Here is a 17,343-nt window from a genome sequence, read left to right as displayed (position 1 = left end):
CGTATTCTCTTGTTTTAGTGTAAACTATCGGCGAATGATTGGTAATATTGTTGAAATAGGTATGAGGATAAATCTTCAACAAGTTGTGTTTGATCTCAAAGTGGTACTATGCACTTTAAAAATAAAAAATCGGGGTGGCCGGATTGATATACTCGTATGTGTGCCATACGTAACAAAAACTTTTATATTTCAGCCCTTTGGCTGTAAAAAGTTTTAATAATTCCTTCTATAAAGCGCTGCTGGAGAGATTGTGGGTGGGGTGAGGGTGGTACAGCTACTGCATGGGGTTGTAAAGGCAGTGAAAAAGCAGTTATTACAGGAAGGTGTTGAAAATCTGTTCCTCAGAAAGGGGAAAAACTGTGTTGCCTAATCCGAGTAGCCAGAAAATATCACTACTTACTTATTTTCTCCTGCTTTTCTTGTGTTATTCGCCTATTTCGAAACCAGAAGGGTAAAAAGGTAAAAATAAGGGTCTTTGGCGGCTTAATACTTGTTTTTTTGGAAGAAAATGTTTTTTTTATTTTAATTTTGTTTAGTTAAAAAAAAAACATGTTACGAACTGCAGTTCTTTTTTTTTGCAGTGCCGCTAGCAGGGTGGAAAACTCCTAATGCCACAGCACTAACCATGTGTAACTTACTTATACAAAATGGTAAACAAACGAAAAAACAAATATAAGTGAGGGAAACTGTAAATTTTGTGGCTATTAATGACTTAGCCAGGCGCACCCACTCTGCCAACAATGTCCCAGTGGAATTTACACCCATTCTCTGTCAGCCGGAGCCGTTCCCCGCGACTGTGCGAGTTATATCTCCATCTTGTTTACGTTAGGCCAGATATCGATTGGCATTTTTCGGTAACCGCCTATCGACGACTCGTGAGTCCAGAGGGTCGAGCTACAGAGTCAAATCAGGGAGCTGGTTCTTTAAGCCGGGTGACTCCAAAATGAACAGAGGTTTAACCCCGAAAATTTTGAGAGGTTTCTGTGCGAAGGGAGAGAGTGAGACAGATTGCAGTAAGAGGAAGTAAAGGGCTTAATTAAGTGGCTAACAATGGTTATATTAGCAAAAAATGTTATATAAAAAAATTACAAATTTACCAAATAATCTTGACTGATTAATACAGGATCAGGGGCAGAGAATTTATGGGAAATAAAAGAAGCTGAGCCACCAGGAAAAGAACAAGTTTTCACACATAAGATCTTAAATAAAAATCTTCTTACACAAATAAGAAATTAAACTTCAAGCGAAATTGCGAGCAACGAATCTTAAAATTTCACATTAAAATAGACTGATAAACATAATTTGACCCGCCCCATTAATTTATCGAAATTTGTGTTTATTTAAAATTATATTATTATATTCATTTAAATTATTTATATATTTTTAACAAATACTATCAATATTTTTTAGTATTTATTTATGTATGCATGTTCATTGTAAAATTTGTGAAATATAACGTGCTAGCGAAATGAACTCGTCTGAGTAGATATTCGTGTTGGGGGGAGTGAGATGAAATAGGCGATTAAATATATTCCACAACACAAAGTTGGTAGATGTGTCCGCTGTATGATTCAGGATACACTGATGGTTGGGTGGGACTCCAAGGACTACTACTAAATCCGTCGTGAAAATAACCGTTGTGTGTCTGCTGCGTGGATACAATTTCGGTTGTTCCCCTATCTGGGACATTCGATGACTAGCATAAAAAGCATAAGGGAAAAAGTAAACACTCACCAGGTTAATGTGCCACTAGAAACCGACATCGGAAACCAGCTGTGTGGACCGTTGGCAGGCGAAGAAGGTAGAGTCCACAGTGGGTAGTATCCTGGAAGGTCCTTTCTGATAAGCACAGTCCTTGGGGAGAAAGTGAGAACCGTCATGACCGAGTAAATAAGGAACATGCAAAGCCGGGCTAGATGGATCATCAATATCAAAAATAAAAAATTATCTTTTTAATTTGTTGTCTGTAGTAATGTAATTTCGTATTAACTTATCTAAATCTGTTGTCGTTGTGTGGAGTAAGTGTGGTCCATGTACACTGTTAACAAAGTGTGACATCGATGCCCAGCAAATTGCAGGGAGAGACTGAAAGATAAAAAAAAAGATTATAAAATAAATTAAATAGATTAGAAAAGACTTGAAGTAAAAGCAAAAATAAAACAAGGAAGAACGCTATACGTTCAGATACTTTACTCAGCTGAAGGGACAAAAAGGAAATGGAGATATGCAAGCAGCAAAGCGGGACTGAAATGCGCCAGCTACCCCTGATCTCAATATGTGGTTATGTGTTATGAGCGTTAGAGTGGGCGGGGCAAACTTTTTTTTTCGGCCAATCAATAGGTATTGACGAGAATAATACGTTTTAGTTAAAATTTTGTTTCTAACATGAAAATTTTGGGCGCCACAGGTTTGAGCGGTTTGTGGGCGTTGGAGTAGGCGTGTCAAACATTTTTTGAATCAATCGATGGATATTGTCGAGACTAATACATTTAAGTTTTTTCTAGCATGAAAATTTTGGGCGCCACAGATTTAGGCGGCTTTTGGGCGTTAGAGTGGGCGTGGCAGAAGAAGAAGCTAAGGAATCATGCCAAATCTCAATAGCCCAGCTCTTATAGTTTCCGAGATCTAAGCGTTCATCCGGACAGACGGACATGGCTAGATCGACTCGGCTAGTGATCCTGATCAAGAATATATATGCTTAATGGGGTCGGAAAAGCTGCCTTCTGCCTGTTAAATACTTTCCGACGAATGTAGTATACTCTTTTACTCTACGAGTAACGGGTATACAAATATAAATAAGAAAGGAGATTGGATATGCCAAATAGTGATAGGGATAGAACTAAAATCGGAAGAAAATTAAGGAGAAGTTTCGAGTTCATTTGGAATACGGGACCAGCAAGAATGACTTCGCCAGTAACTCGCTCGCAAACAAATCAAGAGAAGTTGTAAAATATATCTGGTCCGGAATGCATGGAGTTACTATGGGAACAGATTCCTGAAGGAGGTAGAAGTCCGGGAGAAGCTAGTGGTCATCAGGCTGGACAGGGACCGTACAAATGTCTCTGCCATTTAAAATAATGTCAGGGGTGATTCCAGCCCTTGGTCAAGCACATCAGACTTTCCAGGTAGGGAATGACGACGGAACATAAGGACTTCAAAGAACAGATGCAGCAGGATAAGATGCGGTTCTGGAGGACATCAATGACTGCATGGCGGAGTGGCGCAGAGAATTTAGAAAGCAAAGGAAGGGTATCGGTAAAGCCTCCTGGTCGACCGATCAGGAGCAAGGAAGATGAAATGGGTCTCACACGACATCGCCAGCACTTTTTCCCGGAAACGGCAGGACACAGCACAGGTTTAATCCAGGTCAAGATCTGCGTCGACAGAATGCAGGCGATTCAGCGTTTAAAGTCGGCCAGCTGCGAATATGGGGACTGAGCAAGGGGATGAGCTTTGTCCGGAACAAGTTGGAGTTTACCTATGGAACTTTTTTGTTTTTTTTTACTTTTATTAATGTGGAAATTTTATTCTTAGGATTAGCACACTGCTACCCGACTGGCAGCTTTATCTAATCAGTTTTTACAAAAATAGTACAATACTTAGTCTAAGGGTTGCTTAAGGCAAGAAATAATTTCGTTATATTTATTTTTTTTGATATTAATATTGAGGGTGGTGATGTTGCTAGGTCAAAACCCGGTCCGTTAGGTCTTGAAGGTAATGTCTTTTTAGTCTTCTTTTGACTCGGTTGCTTGGTTCAGCGCTGTTTATAGCAGCGGTACCAAGTTTTCTGGCTAGGCTGTTGGGGTGCTCATTTAGCCTTTCCATATATTTCCAACAGAGTTCCTGCAGCTTGTCTCCAAGTTTGGGCACATTGAGATCCCGTTCGATGTCTCTGGTTTTCATAAGCCACGGAGCTCCAGAGATCCTGCGAAGACCTATGGAACAAGAGGAAGTGAAGGCGTTAGATAGACACTGGGAGAACAACAGAGAACGACAGCCACTCACATGCTGGAATTGTGGAACTTCGGGACACCTATTCAAAGCGTGTGAGTCTGAGCTATTAATGGTATTCTGCCTAAGTGTGGACTAGCTGGTGTGAGGACTCCAAGGTGTGCACGATGCCAATCGGAAAACGGTGGGAGGAACTTGGGCAATAACGAGGAACTACGCTCCAATCCGTTTGCCAAGAACAAATGAAAGCCTCGTTAGATTGCATGTATAATGATACAGATAGCTGTAAGATGAATAAAATTAGGAAGATTATGATAGTTATATACGAATATTTATCATTAAATGGTCGAGAAGTGAACCTATGGCAGTTCGGGAAGCACACTACCAAGAGGTCATAAATCGAATATTGGGGACACGTATCCCAGACCGGAACATTTCTCCAAAAATTACCAGAGCCTGTAGAAGTAGTCAGCAGCGGAAGACAAAAAGAAGGATGATATGTTCTGCCATCGGAGAGGCTGTGGAAGACGACAATAGACCATTCGCACATGTCACTATAGAAGACCTGGAGTTCGTGGGTCTCTTGGATTCCGGAGCATTAGTGAGCTTGCACAGAAATAGTGAAAGAGTTAGGACTGCGATTAAAGAGGTCACAATCGATCATGAAATCAGCAGGTGGTACGCTGCACCGAGCAATGGGGAAAATTCAACACAACTTCTCGTACAAGGGGTTAAGTCGTTGATTGCTGATACTCCTTTGTCCAAATATTATTGGAATCATTACACCAGGTGGAATCCATAACAGAACCAATAGACGCACATAACATAACCCCTGAACAAGCCGAGCAGCTGGAAGAAGCAAAAGGACGGTTTCTGACATTCAAAAGTCATGGATTAGGACTTACCAAGGTAGAAGAACACTCGATCCAGTAAGTTGAAGGAGACGTACCCGTCAGGAAGAGCTTATTTCCAGGCAAAACAAGGACTGCTGTTTGTTGGAATAGCTGAAATGCTACGGTTAGCAGTCGTCGAGTTCAGTAAAAGTACTTGGAATAACCAAACAACGCTGGTACAGAAATCTGGAAGGAATAGGCTATGCTTAGACGCAAGGAAACTGAAAACACTTACAGTAAAAAATTCTTACCCAATTACAAAAAATTGAGTCGATCTTAAGCCGTGTACAAAAGACGATTTTCATTAGCAGTATCGATCTAAAGCACGCGTTTGGCAAGTGGACCTTGATGAAAAAGTTCTGGCAAGTCGAACTCGATGAAAAAGCCGTCCACTAACAATGCTCGATGGGATGAACACTTAGCGGACGTACAAGCATTGGTGAGATCATCCATCCATAACAGCACCGGAACCTCTTCGTACTTTGCCATGTTCGGGCAACATATGTTTGCCCATGGTAAAGATATCTCACTGGCTTACAAGCTGAATGCTCTGAATGAAGGTGAGACAACGGCTATACAGGAAAAATTTTAAAGAAAAGATACATCAGGCTTATGAGAAAGGAGCGATACAATACAATTTGAAGCATGAGAGATTCGATACTCAGCGGGATAGGAATTATACAAGAGAAACTAAGTTCTAAGTGACTTCTAAGAATAGAAACTCCAAGTTTTGCAGATATTATACAAAATTTCGAGTCACAAAAGCGTTGGTGATCTTATTGTATTTTGGGAGACTTCCATGCGAAGGACCTTAAATAACAGTGACCGGCTAGCAAGCCATATTTACCAAGCATTAATCTCAGGGCTGTGGTGGCCTACGAACCGTAGTAGGCTTGTGTTACGAACTGCATTTTTTTCGGTGGCAGTGCCGCCAGCCCATTTTTACCCCAGGGCGGAGTACCCGTAATGCCTTAGCTCGCAACATAAAAGATCGATAACTTCGCTGTCTCACGTCACATAACTATCTGTCATCACTAAGAAAAAACATAAACAAAGGTATATATATATAAAAATTGGTGGCTATCGTCGACTTACCCAAGTGCTCCCACACAACCAAGGACGCCCGTATGATTCTGCCGGGACACCACCCATTATCGGTCGGACGGAGCCACTCCTCGCGACTACGTCAATTCCATCGTGGACGTAATAGTACGGAACGGACTCACCGGGAAAGTTAGATGACGTCGGCGGCGACCGGGGAAGGCGACCTTAGCTGGTCCAAGTTTTTCTAAACGGGACGAACGGACACCGGTTGCATCACCAAATTGTTGCTCTCAGTTACTGCGAAACTGTGCATACGTTCATGGAACTCCCAAATAAATATTCCGGGGCCTGTTGTGTTGGGACCGCGATTGCCCTACGGATAATTATTTAAAAATAAAAGAAAAAGCTACATTGTTCTATCACTCACTTCTATTATGTTTTTACTGCTGCCACTGCATCTGTCTGCTTGGACAATATTGCTGCGACTATCTTAATCTGCTTATCATCGTTGTTCCTCCCCGGCCATATTACATAGAAGTGGGTCATTGGACCCCTGGGTGCCATATAAGGTAACCTGTAAGAGAACCGGGATTAATCCCAGATGGTCCGCCATATGCGACCCGCTGCTGCAACTATCGCTCTATCGTCCTTACCGAAAGAGTCTCTCCCATTATCGACTCCAACAGCAACACTTGTTATGAGTGAAATCAGGGAACTGGTTCTTAAAACCGGTTGACTCCAAAATGAACCGAGGTTTAAACCCAAAAATGTTAAGTGGTTTCTGGGCGAAGGGAGAGAGTTAGAAAATTTCCTGCAAGAGGAAGTAAAGGGCTTAATTCAGTGACTAACGACAGTTATATTCTCAAAAAAATGTATATACAAAAATTACGACTTTTACCAAATAATCTTGAGGGAATAAAGCAAGAAGACGAGACACCAGGAAAAGAAGAAGTTTTCACATTCACATACTAGCAATATTATTTAGTACTTATTTGTGTATGCATGTTCCTTGTAAAAGTCCTTCGGTACCGTAGGTAGTCTTAACAAATGTTACAGCTTAAGACAAAATTTTGAAATATAACGTGCTAGCGAAATGAACTCATCTGAGTAGAGATTCGTGTTGGGGGAGTGAGATGAAACAGGCGATTAAATATGAGCCACAACACAAAGTTGGTAGTTGTGTCCGCTGTATGATTCAGGATACACTAATGGTTGGGTGGGACTCCAAGGACTACGATTATACTGGTGTAGTCCAGCCATGATGTTCCGTCCGTCGCGAAAATAACCGTTGTCCAAGTTAAAATTCCGTTTTGTTTTTGTTGTGTCAGGATACAATTTCGGTTGTTCCCGTCTTTGGGACATTCGATGACTAGCCGGCGACTACACCGGGCGAACAGCAGATCCTGACAACGGCGCCCAATCTAAAAATAAATAAATTTCTAAAATGAAATCACTAAAAGTATTAAAAGGCATAACGGAAAAAGTAAACACTCACCAGGGTAATGTGCCACTAGAAACCGACATTGGAAACCAGCAGACCGTTGGAAATTCAACACAACATCTCGTACAAGGGGTTAACGCGTTGATTGCTGATACTCGTTTGTCCAAATATTATTGGAATCATTATACCAGGTGGAATCCATAACAGAACCAATAGACGCACATAACCTAACCCCTGAACAGGACAAGCAGCTGGAAGAAGCAAAAGGAGGTTTTTTTTTATTTTTATAAGCTTTGCTGTTTATTTATTGAATCTTCCCTTGGGATACCAACAATAAGTGTATCAAATCTTGGACTAATTAATCTAACTCACAGTCATATGACTGGTGTTGTGCTAAAGGGGCCCGACAGTTATAGCTGGCTTGGCAGGTCGTTGCGTTGTAGACGGGATCGGCTGGAAACCCAAGTCAAGCCTCTTGCGAGGCGATTGGGGTGCACAGAGAGTTTTTCGTTGTAGGACGCTTTTTGTTTGTCTATTTCATCTTTTACGGTAAGAATGCTTAGGTCCCTGTGGATGTTTTGGTTGCGAATATACCATGGTGCCCCAGTGATAGTTCGCAGGATTTTCGATTGAAGGCGCTGTATAATGTCTATGTTGCTTCTGCTGGCGTTCCCCCATAGCTGGGAGCCATATGTCCAGATGGGCTTGAGAGTGGAGTTGTAGAGCAAAACCTTGTAGTCCAGACGCAGGGGCGAACGAGCGTTAAGAATCCAGTGGAAGCTGCTGGCCTTTAGTTTTAGATGTACTTTCTTGCGTTCGATGTGTCTTCTCCAGGTTAGTCGTCTGTCAAGGTGGACGCCGAGATACGTTACATCGTTGACTTGGGGAATCTGCGTATTATTCAATAATAGTGGAGGACATGTTTGCCTGTTGAGAGTAAACGTTATGTGTTTACATTTTTGTTCATTTATTTTAATCCGCCAATCAGATAGCCACCTCTCTACTACGAGGAGGTGGTTTGCTAGCTGTGTTGTGGCTGGGCCTGGGCACCTCGAGTGACTTAAAATTGCGGTGTCGTCAGCGAACGTAGATGTTGTTAGCTGCTCGTTCGTGGGAATATCCGCTGTTTATAGGAGGAACAGAGTAGGCCCTAGCGCGCTTCCTTGCGGGACTCCAGCTTTGATAATGTAGTCGTCGGATGTTGTTGTATTGCACCTTACTGCGAAGGTCCTGTTGTATAGATACGTCTCAAGAAGCTTGTGAGTGTAATCAGGTAAGTGTGTTTTGATTTTGTGCATGAGGCCATCTAGCCATACTCCATCGAAGGCTTGAGATACATCGAGGAATATTGCGCTGCAGTATTCCCGATGCTCAAAGGCTGTGCGTATTTCTGATGTTATTCTGTTAACTTGTTCGATTGTTCCATGGTTTTGACGAAATCCAAATTGATGAGCAGGGATAACATTGTGTGCTCCTAGATATGGTGTTATGCGAGTTAGAAGGCATTTTTCGAACAGCTTAGACAGACACGATAATAAACTAATTGGTCTGTAGGATGACGGAATTGTGTGGTCTCTTCCGGGCTTTGGTATCATAATGATAATAGATTTTTTCCATTTTTTCGGATAGTAGCCGAGAGTTATAATGAAGAGCTTACAAATAACCTCAATGGCAGAGTTTGGAAGTTCAATTAACATTTTTGGGGTTATTTGGTCACCGCCAGGGGCCTTTTTCGGTTTTAGTTCCCCAATGACTTTCGCGATCTCCTTTGACTGAAACAATGGTGGTAGGGAAATAGATTCAGATTCGATTTGTGGTAGGAAAAATGAACCAGGGGCAGGGTTCGGCTGGAAGTCGTTTCTGAGATGTAAAGCAAAAGTTTCGGCTTTGTCTTCGTCGCTGCGGACCCAGCTGCCAGATGAATTTTTTGTCGGAGTGACTGTTTCGATTGGTGAGCTCAGATTTGGGTGAGCCCTCCACAGAGGATGTTTTGTACTGGTTGGCGATAGTTTTTTAATGTAATGCAGCTGTGCATTTTCTGTTTCTTGCTTTAGAGCTCGATTTAGTGAGCGAGTGGCTTCCTTAAGACGTTGTTTTGATGACGGCGATCTGTTTGTTTGCCAGGCACGTCGCAGGCGCCTCTTTTCTAGGACTAACCGTTCAATTTGCAGATTAGTTTTGAAGTGGTTGGTTTGCACGTCCCTGCCTTGTGGTGTTGAGATAGTGGCTGCCTCCACAAATACTTCTTCAAGAGCATCGGTAGAGCAGTCGATGCCCGCTTCGATGTTGAAGTGAGGGGTTAATTTGATGTGTGAGCTTACATACTTTTTATATTTTAACCAGTTGGTTCTGTGCGACGTCAGCATGAGGGTGTGATCTGTGGTTTTTGTGCTTTGAAGAAGAGTTATTAGCACTGGCGAATGGTCTGACGACAGGTTCGAAAACGCTTTGGCGCTTATTATATTGCGGGGAATGTTTTTTGTCACCGCAAAGTCTATTAGGTCTGGAACTTTCCTGGGGTCTTATGGTCAGTATGTGGGGCTGCCAGGGGAAACATAGTCTAATTTGTTGTTCGGTTTTATGATTGAATTGTATAATTGCCTTCCTTTGGGAGTCACAAGGCGTGATCCCCAGTGCGTGTGTTTGGCATTATAGTCCCCTGCAACTATAAAGCGATCTCCAAGCAAGTTGTAGAAGTCTATGAATTGTCCTTCAGAGATTGTAAAGCGAGGCGGGCAGTAGACAGCGGCTATGGTGAGGTTTCCGTTGCCTGACTGCACTTTGATAGACGTGGCTTGCAAGTAATTAGTTGAAAACCTTTGGTGAAAGTGGTGCTTGGTGCGTTCCCTGATTAGGATGCCGGTTCCGCCGTGGGCTTTACCATCTGGATGGTCTCTGGATGGTCTCGGTAGAAAGTGTAGCCTCTTATTTGGAAGTTGTATTTGTTTGTGAGGTGCATCTCTACCATAATGCATAGCATAATGTCGATATGATTTTCATTCAGGAACTGTGTTACTTCAAGGCTGTGCCGTGAAACGCCATTGGCGTTCCACATTGTTTTATTTGTAGATTTGCCATCTGATTATTTGGACTGCTTAGCTGCAAGTAGCTGTAACACTATGTTCTGGTTTTGAACCAGTGTTTGCATGGTCGTTTTCATGAATGACATGAGTTCCATCATACTTTGTTCCATGGTGACCATCATAGTTTCCAGAGTGCTTTGCGACTGTACTTGGATCTGCTGAGTGTTTCCTGGATTAGACTGGAGTGGGTTTTCCGTCCCCGATCGAAGGGCATCGACGTATGAGAATCCCTTCTGGGTATTTAGTTGACCAAATGAGGATCTTGCAGCCGTGCCGAAAAATACTTCCGTCGTCGTACGCGAGTAAGTGTACGCATTTTGGGTATTCTGATGACGCGTTGCTATCACTTTTCGCATGCGGTCCTTCATCTCCTTGTAGATCGGACAGCCCCTGTAGTTTGCCGTGTGGTTACCTTGGCAGTTAAAGCATTTTTTCTTTTTGGGGTCTTCTTTGTTGGCAGGGCAGTTAGCCAAATTGTGGAAGTCTCCACAAGCTACACAGACTGTTCGAAGTGAACAGTATGCCCTGGTGTGTCCATACTCCTGACAATTTGTGCACTGCACTGGGCCGTTCCTTTTATGTGGCTCTTCCACGTTAATTCTTCGGTGCAATAAGTATTGCAGGTTATAAATGGGGTGCACTTCATTTTTCTTCAAGACTCTGCTGTCTGACTCCAGCTCGACCCTGAAGAGTGGTTGCGGCTATTTTTTCCTGTTTATAATGTTACTGACGTTCTTTGCAGAAAACCCGTTTTCCTTGAGAGCATCGATAACTTCCTTGGCGGTTACGCCGGGCTCGATTCCTTTTATTACCACTTGCAGGCCCTTGCTGCTTTTTAGTTGGTACGTGTAGTAGCTTTTCTTAGCTTCCTCCAGGTATTTGGATACTGCTCGGAAATGTTCTTCAGATTTGGTCTGAAGCTTGGTTTCATGGAAATCCCCTTTTGTGACCGGAACAACATGAAAGTTTCCGTCCCCGGTCAGCGCAACAACTTTGTTGACTAGGGCGTTTGAGATTTTCTCCCTAATGTAAATTGGTGGAGACTTAGGTTTCGGTTGGGCCTCCTGAGCCCGTCCTGATTCATTTTCAGCTAGAAGCGCAAATAGATTGATGTCGGATCTCCCGGGTAATATATCTTCCACTTGGGCACTGTTTATTTTTGTCATCATTTGATGACTTGCCGGCAACTACACCGCGCAATCTGCGGATCCTGACAATGGCGCCCAATCTAAAAATAAATAAATTAATGAAATGGATTCACTAAAAGTAATAAAAAGCATATCGGAAAAAAGTAAGCAATCACCAGGATAATGTGCCACTACAAACCGACATCGGAAACCAGCTGTGTGGACCGTTGGCAGGCGAAGAAGGTCAAGTCCACCGCAGCCACAGTGGGTAGTATCCTGGAAGGTCCTTTCTGCTGAGCACAATCCTTGGGGAGAAAGTGACCGTCATGACCGAGTATATACGGTACATGCGAAGCCAGGCTAGATGGATCATCAATATCTAAAATAAGAAATTATCTTTTTTATTTTTTGTCTGAAGTAATGTAATTTTGTATTAACTTATCTAAATCCGTTGTCGTTGTATGGAGTTTGTGTGGTCCATGTACACTAGGGTGGTCTAAAAAATAAAAACTAGTTCTCACCATTTTACATAGTAGATTAAGGTCTGTAAAAAACGTAATCAAAAAAAAAAATTTTGTTAAGATTTAGACTTTGCGATTTCCCACCCCCAACTTTGTCAACATTCTAAACTCAGTCAATGTTAGTAAAAAATTGACAATTCCGAAATGTTTTTGGTTGGTCATCTAAAATCCAAATTTGACACAACGGATTTACTATCTAAGAGATCCGTATTATCTAGTGTCCTCTATAAATTTGGTGCAGCGTTAACGAAGCGAGCAAACGACAGAAATACTTATGCATATGCTTATTAGTTTTTAAATAATAAATATACATATAAAATTGAAAATTGCGTCCTTTGTCCTTCCTTATTTGGGTATATAAGTGTTTACAGATGGTCCATTTATGAAACGGTTTTTTTCAAAAATAGATAAAGTTATTTTCGAAATGTCTTAAATGACTTATTATGCAAACTCGAGGATTTTAATACCTTATTGTCAACATTTTCAAAAATTAAAATCCAATTCGATCTTATACGACCATGTTAATTCTGGTCTGGCCGAAAGCCTCAGCAGCTATGGCTGTCATCCCTCCCTGTAGCTTAATTTTTGTAAGTAAGCCTACAGTGTACAAATAAATAAATAATTGTGGTCTTAGCAACTAGAAAAGTTTTTCAGTTTGTGAGGAGTTGAATAACTTTCCACAAGTCTAAGCAGCAGCAGATGGTCGGCCGCTCACCTGATACTTGGCGAATTCGTGTAGTGACGGCGCGGCGAGGAGAGAGTTTGGGGACCAAGGACGGAGAACAAGAGAGTTTGGAGACCAAGAATGGAGAACGAGAGAGCTTGGAGACTAAGGATGGAGATCGAGAGAGTTTGGAGACCAAGGACCGGATAATGAGAGAATGGAGATTTGGCGGGCAGGGCAAGAGTGCCGTGTGCAAAGGGGGATAACAGAACTCCACCGGACTTTTGACTCTCCCGTGAACTTTGGACCAGGAGAAGAAGTGTCACATCTCGGCAGTGGAGCGGCACTCAGGCGTGCCACAAGCATCACGGGAATCAGCGGGACGGCAGCAGTGGGCAGAGTATCGGTTGGAAGCGGTACGTGAAGGACAAGTGGGTCAACCAGGAGGCACGGACTTTGGACCCGGAGTGAAGAGATCCAGCGGGCCGTACGCAAAACGGAAATACGTACGGAAATAACAATCAAGTAATCTACGAGGGAGCCACAACCAAGCGAGTCGTCGGAAGCAGCGCCGTGGGAAGCATACAAGGAGCAAGATCGCCACGTCGAGACGTTCGGATTGGGACATCAGGAATCTCCGAATTGAGACACAAGTGGCTGAGTTCCGGAAGGCATCACACGGCTAAGTCAAGGCGTTTGTTTTCCAACTTTGTCACGACCACACCCTGGCGAGTCGCCCGGCGGGTCTGTCAGAGACAAGCGAAAGAGGCCTACGACGAAGAACCGTCCGCTTGGGGAGGAAAATTGTCTGAGACCCAGCGTACCTTGCCCGACCAAGCCGAACCTGGCGTGAGGGACGAGGGATGGATCGATTTGCGGTTTCAAGAGGCGTTCGCCTGGAGTGCCCTGCGATTACCGGCGAAGTTCCCAAACAGCAAGCGCCCAACTCCCCGAGCGCCAGAACACCTAGCTACTGGTCAGGAGACAGCGCAGGGGACATCGGCAGCGACGCCAGCAGACATCTCCGGCAGCCACGTAACCATCACTGCGCGGAGCTCATTGGGAAGCGCAGGAGCGTCGCGGACGTCAAGCATTAGGGTGAAGCCGGTTGGAACGTTCGTCTGCGCTAGGCGTAAAGCATAGTGAACTGCTAGGCAGCTTCCTGGCGGTAGCCTTGACTGTCAGCGCGATCTGAGCAAGAACCTAGCGGGACAGAGCAAGGAACAGGTATTGCCTCTCGTAGCGAGCAGACAACAAAATCAGTTCATTACATATGGCGCCCAACAGTGAGAACTACACAATAAAAATGGGAAAAAAGATTTGGATTTACCGCCTTAGGAAGGAGGACTTCGCCCATGTCGCAAAGAGGCTTAATGTCGCCCTGGAGAGCAGGCTAGACGAAATGACGAAGGCACTGTCGAAATACTACTCAGAAACAGAGAAAGACCCACAACTCGTCGACCGAGCTGGAAGCAACATACCACGACAGAGCCGGCCCAAGCATTACGTTAACGAACGATGAAGGGGACAACCTGGTGGCAGGCCTGAGCATTGACAACATGTAAAAATAGGCCCACAGGAGAGAGTCAAGCCAAGATAAGAAAACAGCAGCGCTGACCCCGAGACCAAGCCAGTCGGACTATGGTCGCTAAACAGGTCCGCGAATGGTCGTTTAGGGTCGACGGGGCGGAAATACCATTTGAGTTCCTGGAGCAGGTAGAATGGTCTGCCAACACGTACGGCTTGGACCTTGACATGATCCCTCGAGCGATGCCGGAGTTGCTTAAGGGAATGGCTTTGAAATGGTTCATCGCCAACAACAAGCAATGGAGAACCTGGGCAGAGTTCAAAGAAAGCTTCCACACCACCATGTCAAAACCAGCGGCTGTTATTTTGCTGGATATGCGGCAAGGTGGGTGTCAGGAGCGTCGATTGCTGCCAACGATCGGGAAATGGCCAGCGATCTCAGCCGCAGAAAGGCGAGCGGGGATCGCACAATTCCACCTCTCCAAACTAACGGGCAAGCTAATCGAGGAGGAGCAGCAGTTGTCCGCAGCTGTGATGATTGGTGGGAACAGCTATAAAGCCACAATCGACACCGGAGCAACGGCAAGCTTAGTTAGCGAAGAAATGGCGGACAATATTGATGCTCTAGAAAGGATTACAAGGACGAGACGGCAAGTTAGGCTGGCAGACGGAAGGTGCGGCGGAATTAATGCGCAGCTCGAGGTGGAGGTCAAATTTGGCAACAAACAAGTTACCATGAGCCAAGCCTCTGACGCCCACATTTCATGCTAGATAAAAAATTTTAACTGAAATGTATTGGTCTCGTCAATACCTATCGATTGATCTAAAAAAAAAATTGCCACGCCCACTCTAACGCCCATAACGCTTAAAGCTGTCTACCGCCGGTAGGTGGCGGATTTTAATCCCGCTTTGCTGCTTGCATATCTCCATTTCCCTTTGGTCCCTTTAGCTGAGTAGCGGGTATCTGAGGGATACTCGACTATAGCGTCTTTCCTTGTTTTCTATTGAGTTACAAAAATTTTCTTAACTTTCAAGCACTTCCGATTTAGCCGTGCCTCGGTCCATAACCTATTGAGCTGGCAAATCTTAAAATAGAAGCCGCCGTGCGACTGTTGACATGACGAGTATATTTGCAACTAACATAAAGGAGAATACAATTATAATACATTGGTGATGCTCCATTTTCGTAAGAGCGACATGACATTATAGTACTGGCAGCATTGCCAGAATTCTATAAACTTATTTTAGTATCGACACAAGCAACTCGATTAGTGCTTTTTGGTTTTGAATACGATTTTGCATTGTTGTTTGTCTGAAGTCCATCATATATATCATCATAACTTTTATGTTGCTATGTGCTTGACCCATTTTCTGCTGCATATTTTGACGAGGTGCACTCCGATGTGCTTAACGGCCCATTGGACGATCTAGGTGCTTTAGCGATGCCGTTTATTTTGTACGGCATCTGATAATCGAGGCACTCGGCGTCAAACGTGATTTTTATCACAAAGTTTATTTGGCAATATTGCTTAGAATCGTCCATACACGGTACAAAATGACCCGCCCTATCATACATTTATTTTTGTTTTTATTCACAAGCGAATGGAAATATTTATTTGCTTTCCTCTATTTTTTTATTGGTCGAAAATAGGTATGTTCTCATATTCTAAGCAAGCATCTAAGCATGAGTGGAAAATCTGGATGTTAGTTTGTTGGGTCTGTATTTTTTCCGAATAAAAATGTCACCAGGGAGGGGGGACTTTTTTCCTAATAACAACGTCACCAGGGTTGAGAGACTTTGGTTCTTGTCTATTCTTATTAAGTATTTTTAATTTTAGGGAATATAAATATATTGCTAAATATAAAAATAAATCGTGTAAACTTTTTATTGATGCACAAAAAAAACTCAGACTGAATGGGCGCTCTGCGATTCCTGCGGCATACATTTTTGTTTTCGTTGATTTTATTCAGATATTAGTGAACGTGATTAAATCTTTAAGAGTGGTCAAACTTCGGGGCTCTACCAGAAAATTTCTAAAGGGGTTAGATTGGTAGCAAAATGAATTGCCTTATTGAAAGTTATAAGGGTCTTCGAAAGTAGTTTGTCATGTTCTACTGATAGTTTAGCTGTTTTTCTAGTAGTGAAATTATTAATAAGCTTGAATCTTTTATCTCTAAGTTTTTAAGATAAATTCGTTTGGGACTTATTTCCGAATTATCAACATTAAATCTTCTTCCGCCGAGTGCACGGAGCTACCTCTGTGGCTATTACAGAAGTAGTAGCCATCGCTTATATTTCTATGTTGATATGACTTAGTTTTTTTGTATTTTTTTTTATTAATAAAGCTTAAATATATACAAGAATAAGAGTGGTAGAAGAAGAGAAGAGATAGAAGTGTTCCGTTCCCGCGGGACTGCCGCAAAGCTATACTTCGCGGGACGGATGGCGGTCAGGTTGCCGCTCGTCCTTATGACTCGTTGCGTCGACTCCGTTCTCGACGTCTTAGATCCTTCAGGATGCCAGCGGCCATGTTGGCTATCGCGTCCCACTTGCTTTGGTTTTCCAGCATGCAGCTGATCACGTTGTCCGCTGTCAGGTTACAATCGGTTGTTGGTTTAGCTTCGGCTCGGCTACTACCGTATAGGGGGCAGCTGAATGGCGCGTGCTCCGCGTCTTCGATGCTTCCTGTGCCGCAGTGGTCGCAATAGTGGTTTGGCTCGTGCTTAAACGTATGCAAGTATTCCTTAAAGCATCCGTGCCCAGAAATCATCTGCGTGAGGCAGAAGTCTACCTGTCCGTGTCGTCTCTGCAGCCAGGGGGTTAGGCTGGGAATTAGCCTGTGCGTCCACCGCCCTGTGGTCGCATTGTTCCACCTCCTTTACCATGCCTCGATCGTGTTACTGCGCTGGGTCCTGCTTCCTGTGCTCCCAGTTCTTCGTTCTGCCGCCAGCAGGTCTATCGGTATAGTACCGGCTACCATTAGCGCGGCTTCCTCAGATACCGTGCAGAAGCTGCTTGTGATGCGCAGTGCGCAGCGTCTGTAGACAGCTTTGCACTGGCGGCTGTATGATGCGGTCTTCATAGCTTCGGC

This window comes from Drosophila suzukii, chromosome 3 (genome assembly GCF_043229965.1).
Source record: "Drosophila suzukii chromosome 3, CBGP_Dsuzu_IsoJpt1.0, whole genome shotgun sequence".
Taxonomy (NCBI): domain Eukaryota; kingdom Metazoa; phylum Arthropoda; class Insecta; order Diptera; family Drosophilidae; genus Drosophila; species Drosophila suzukii.
This window is presented reverse-complemented; position numbering follows the sequence as displayed.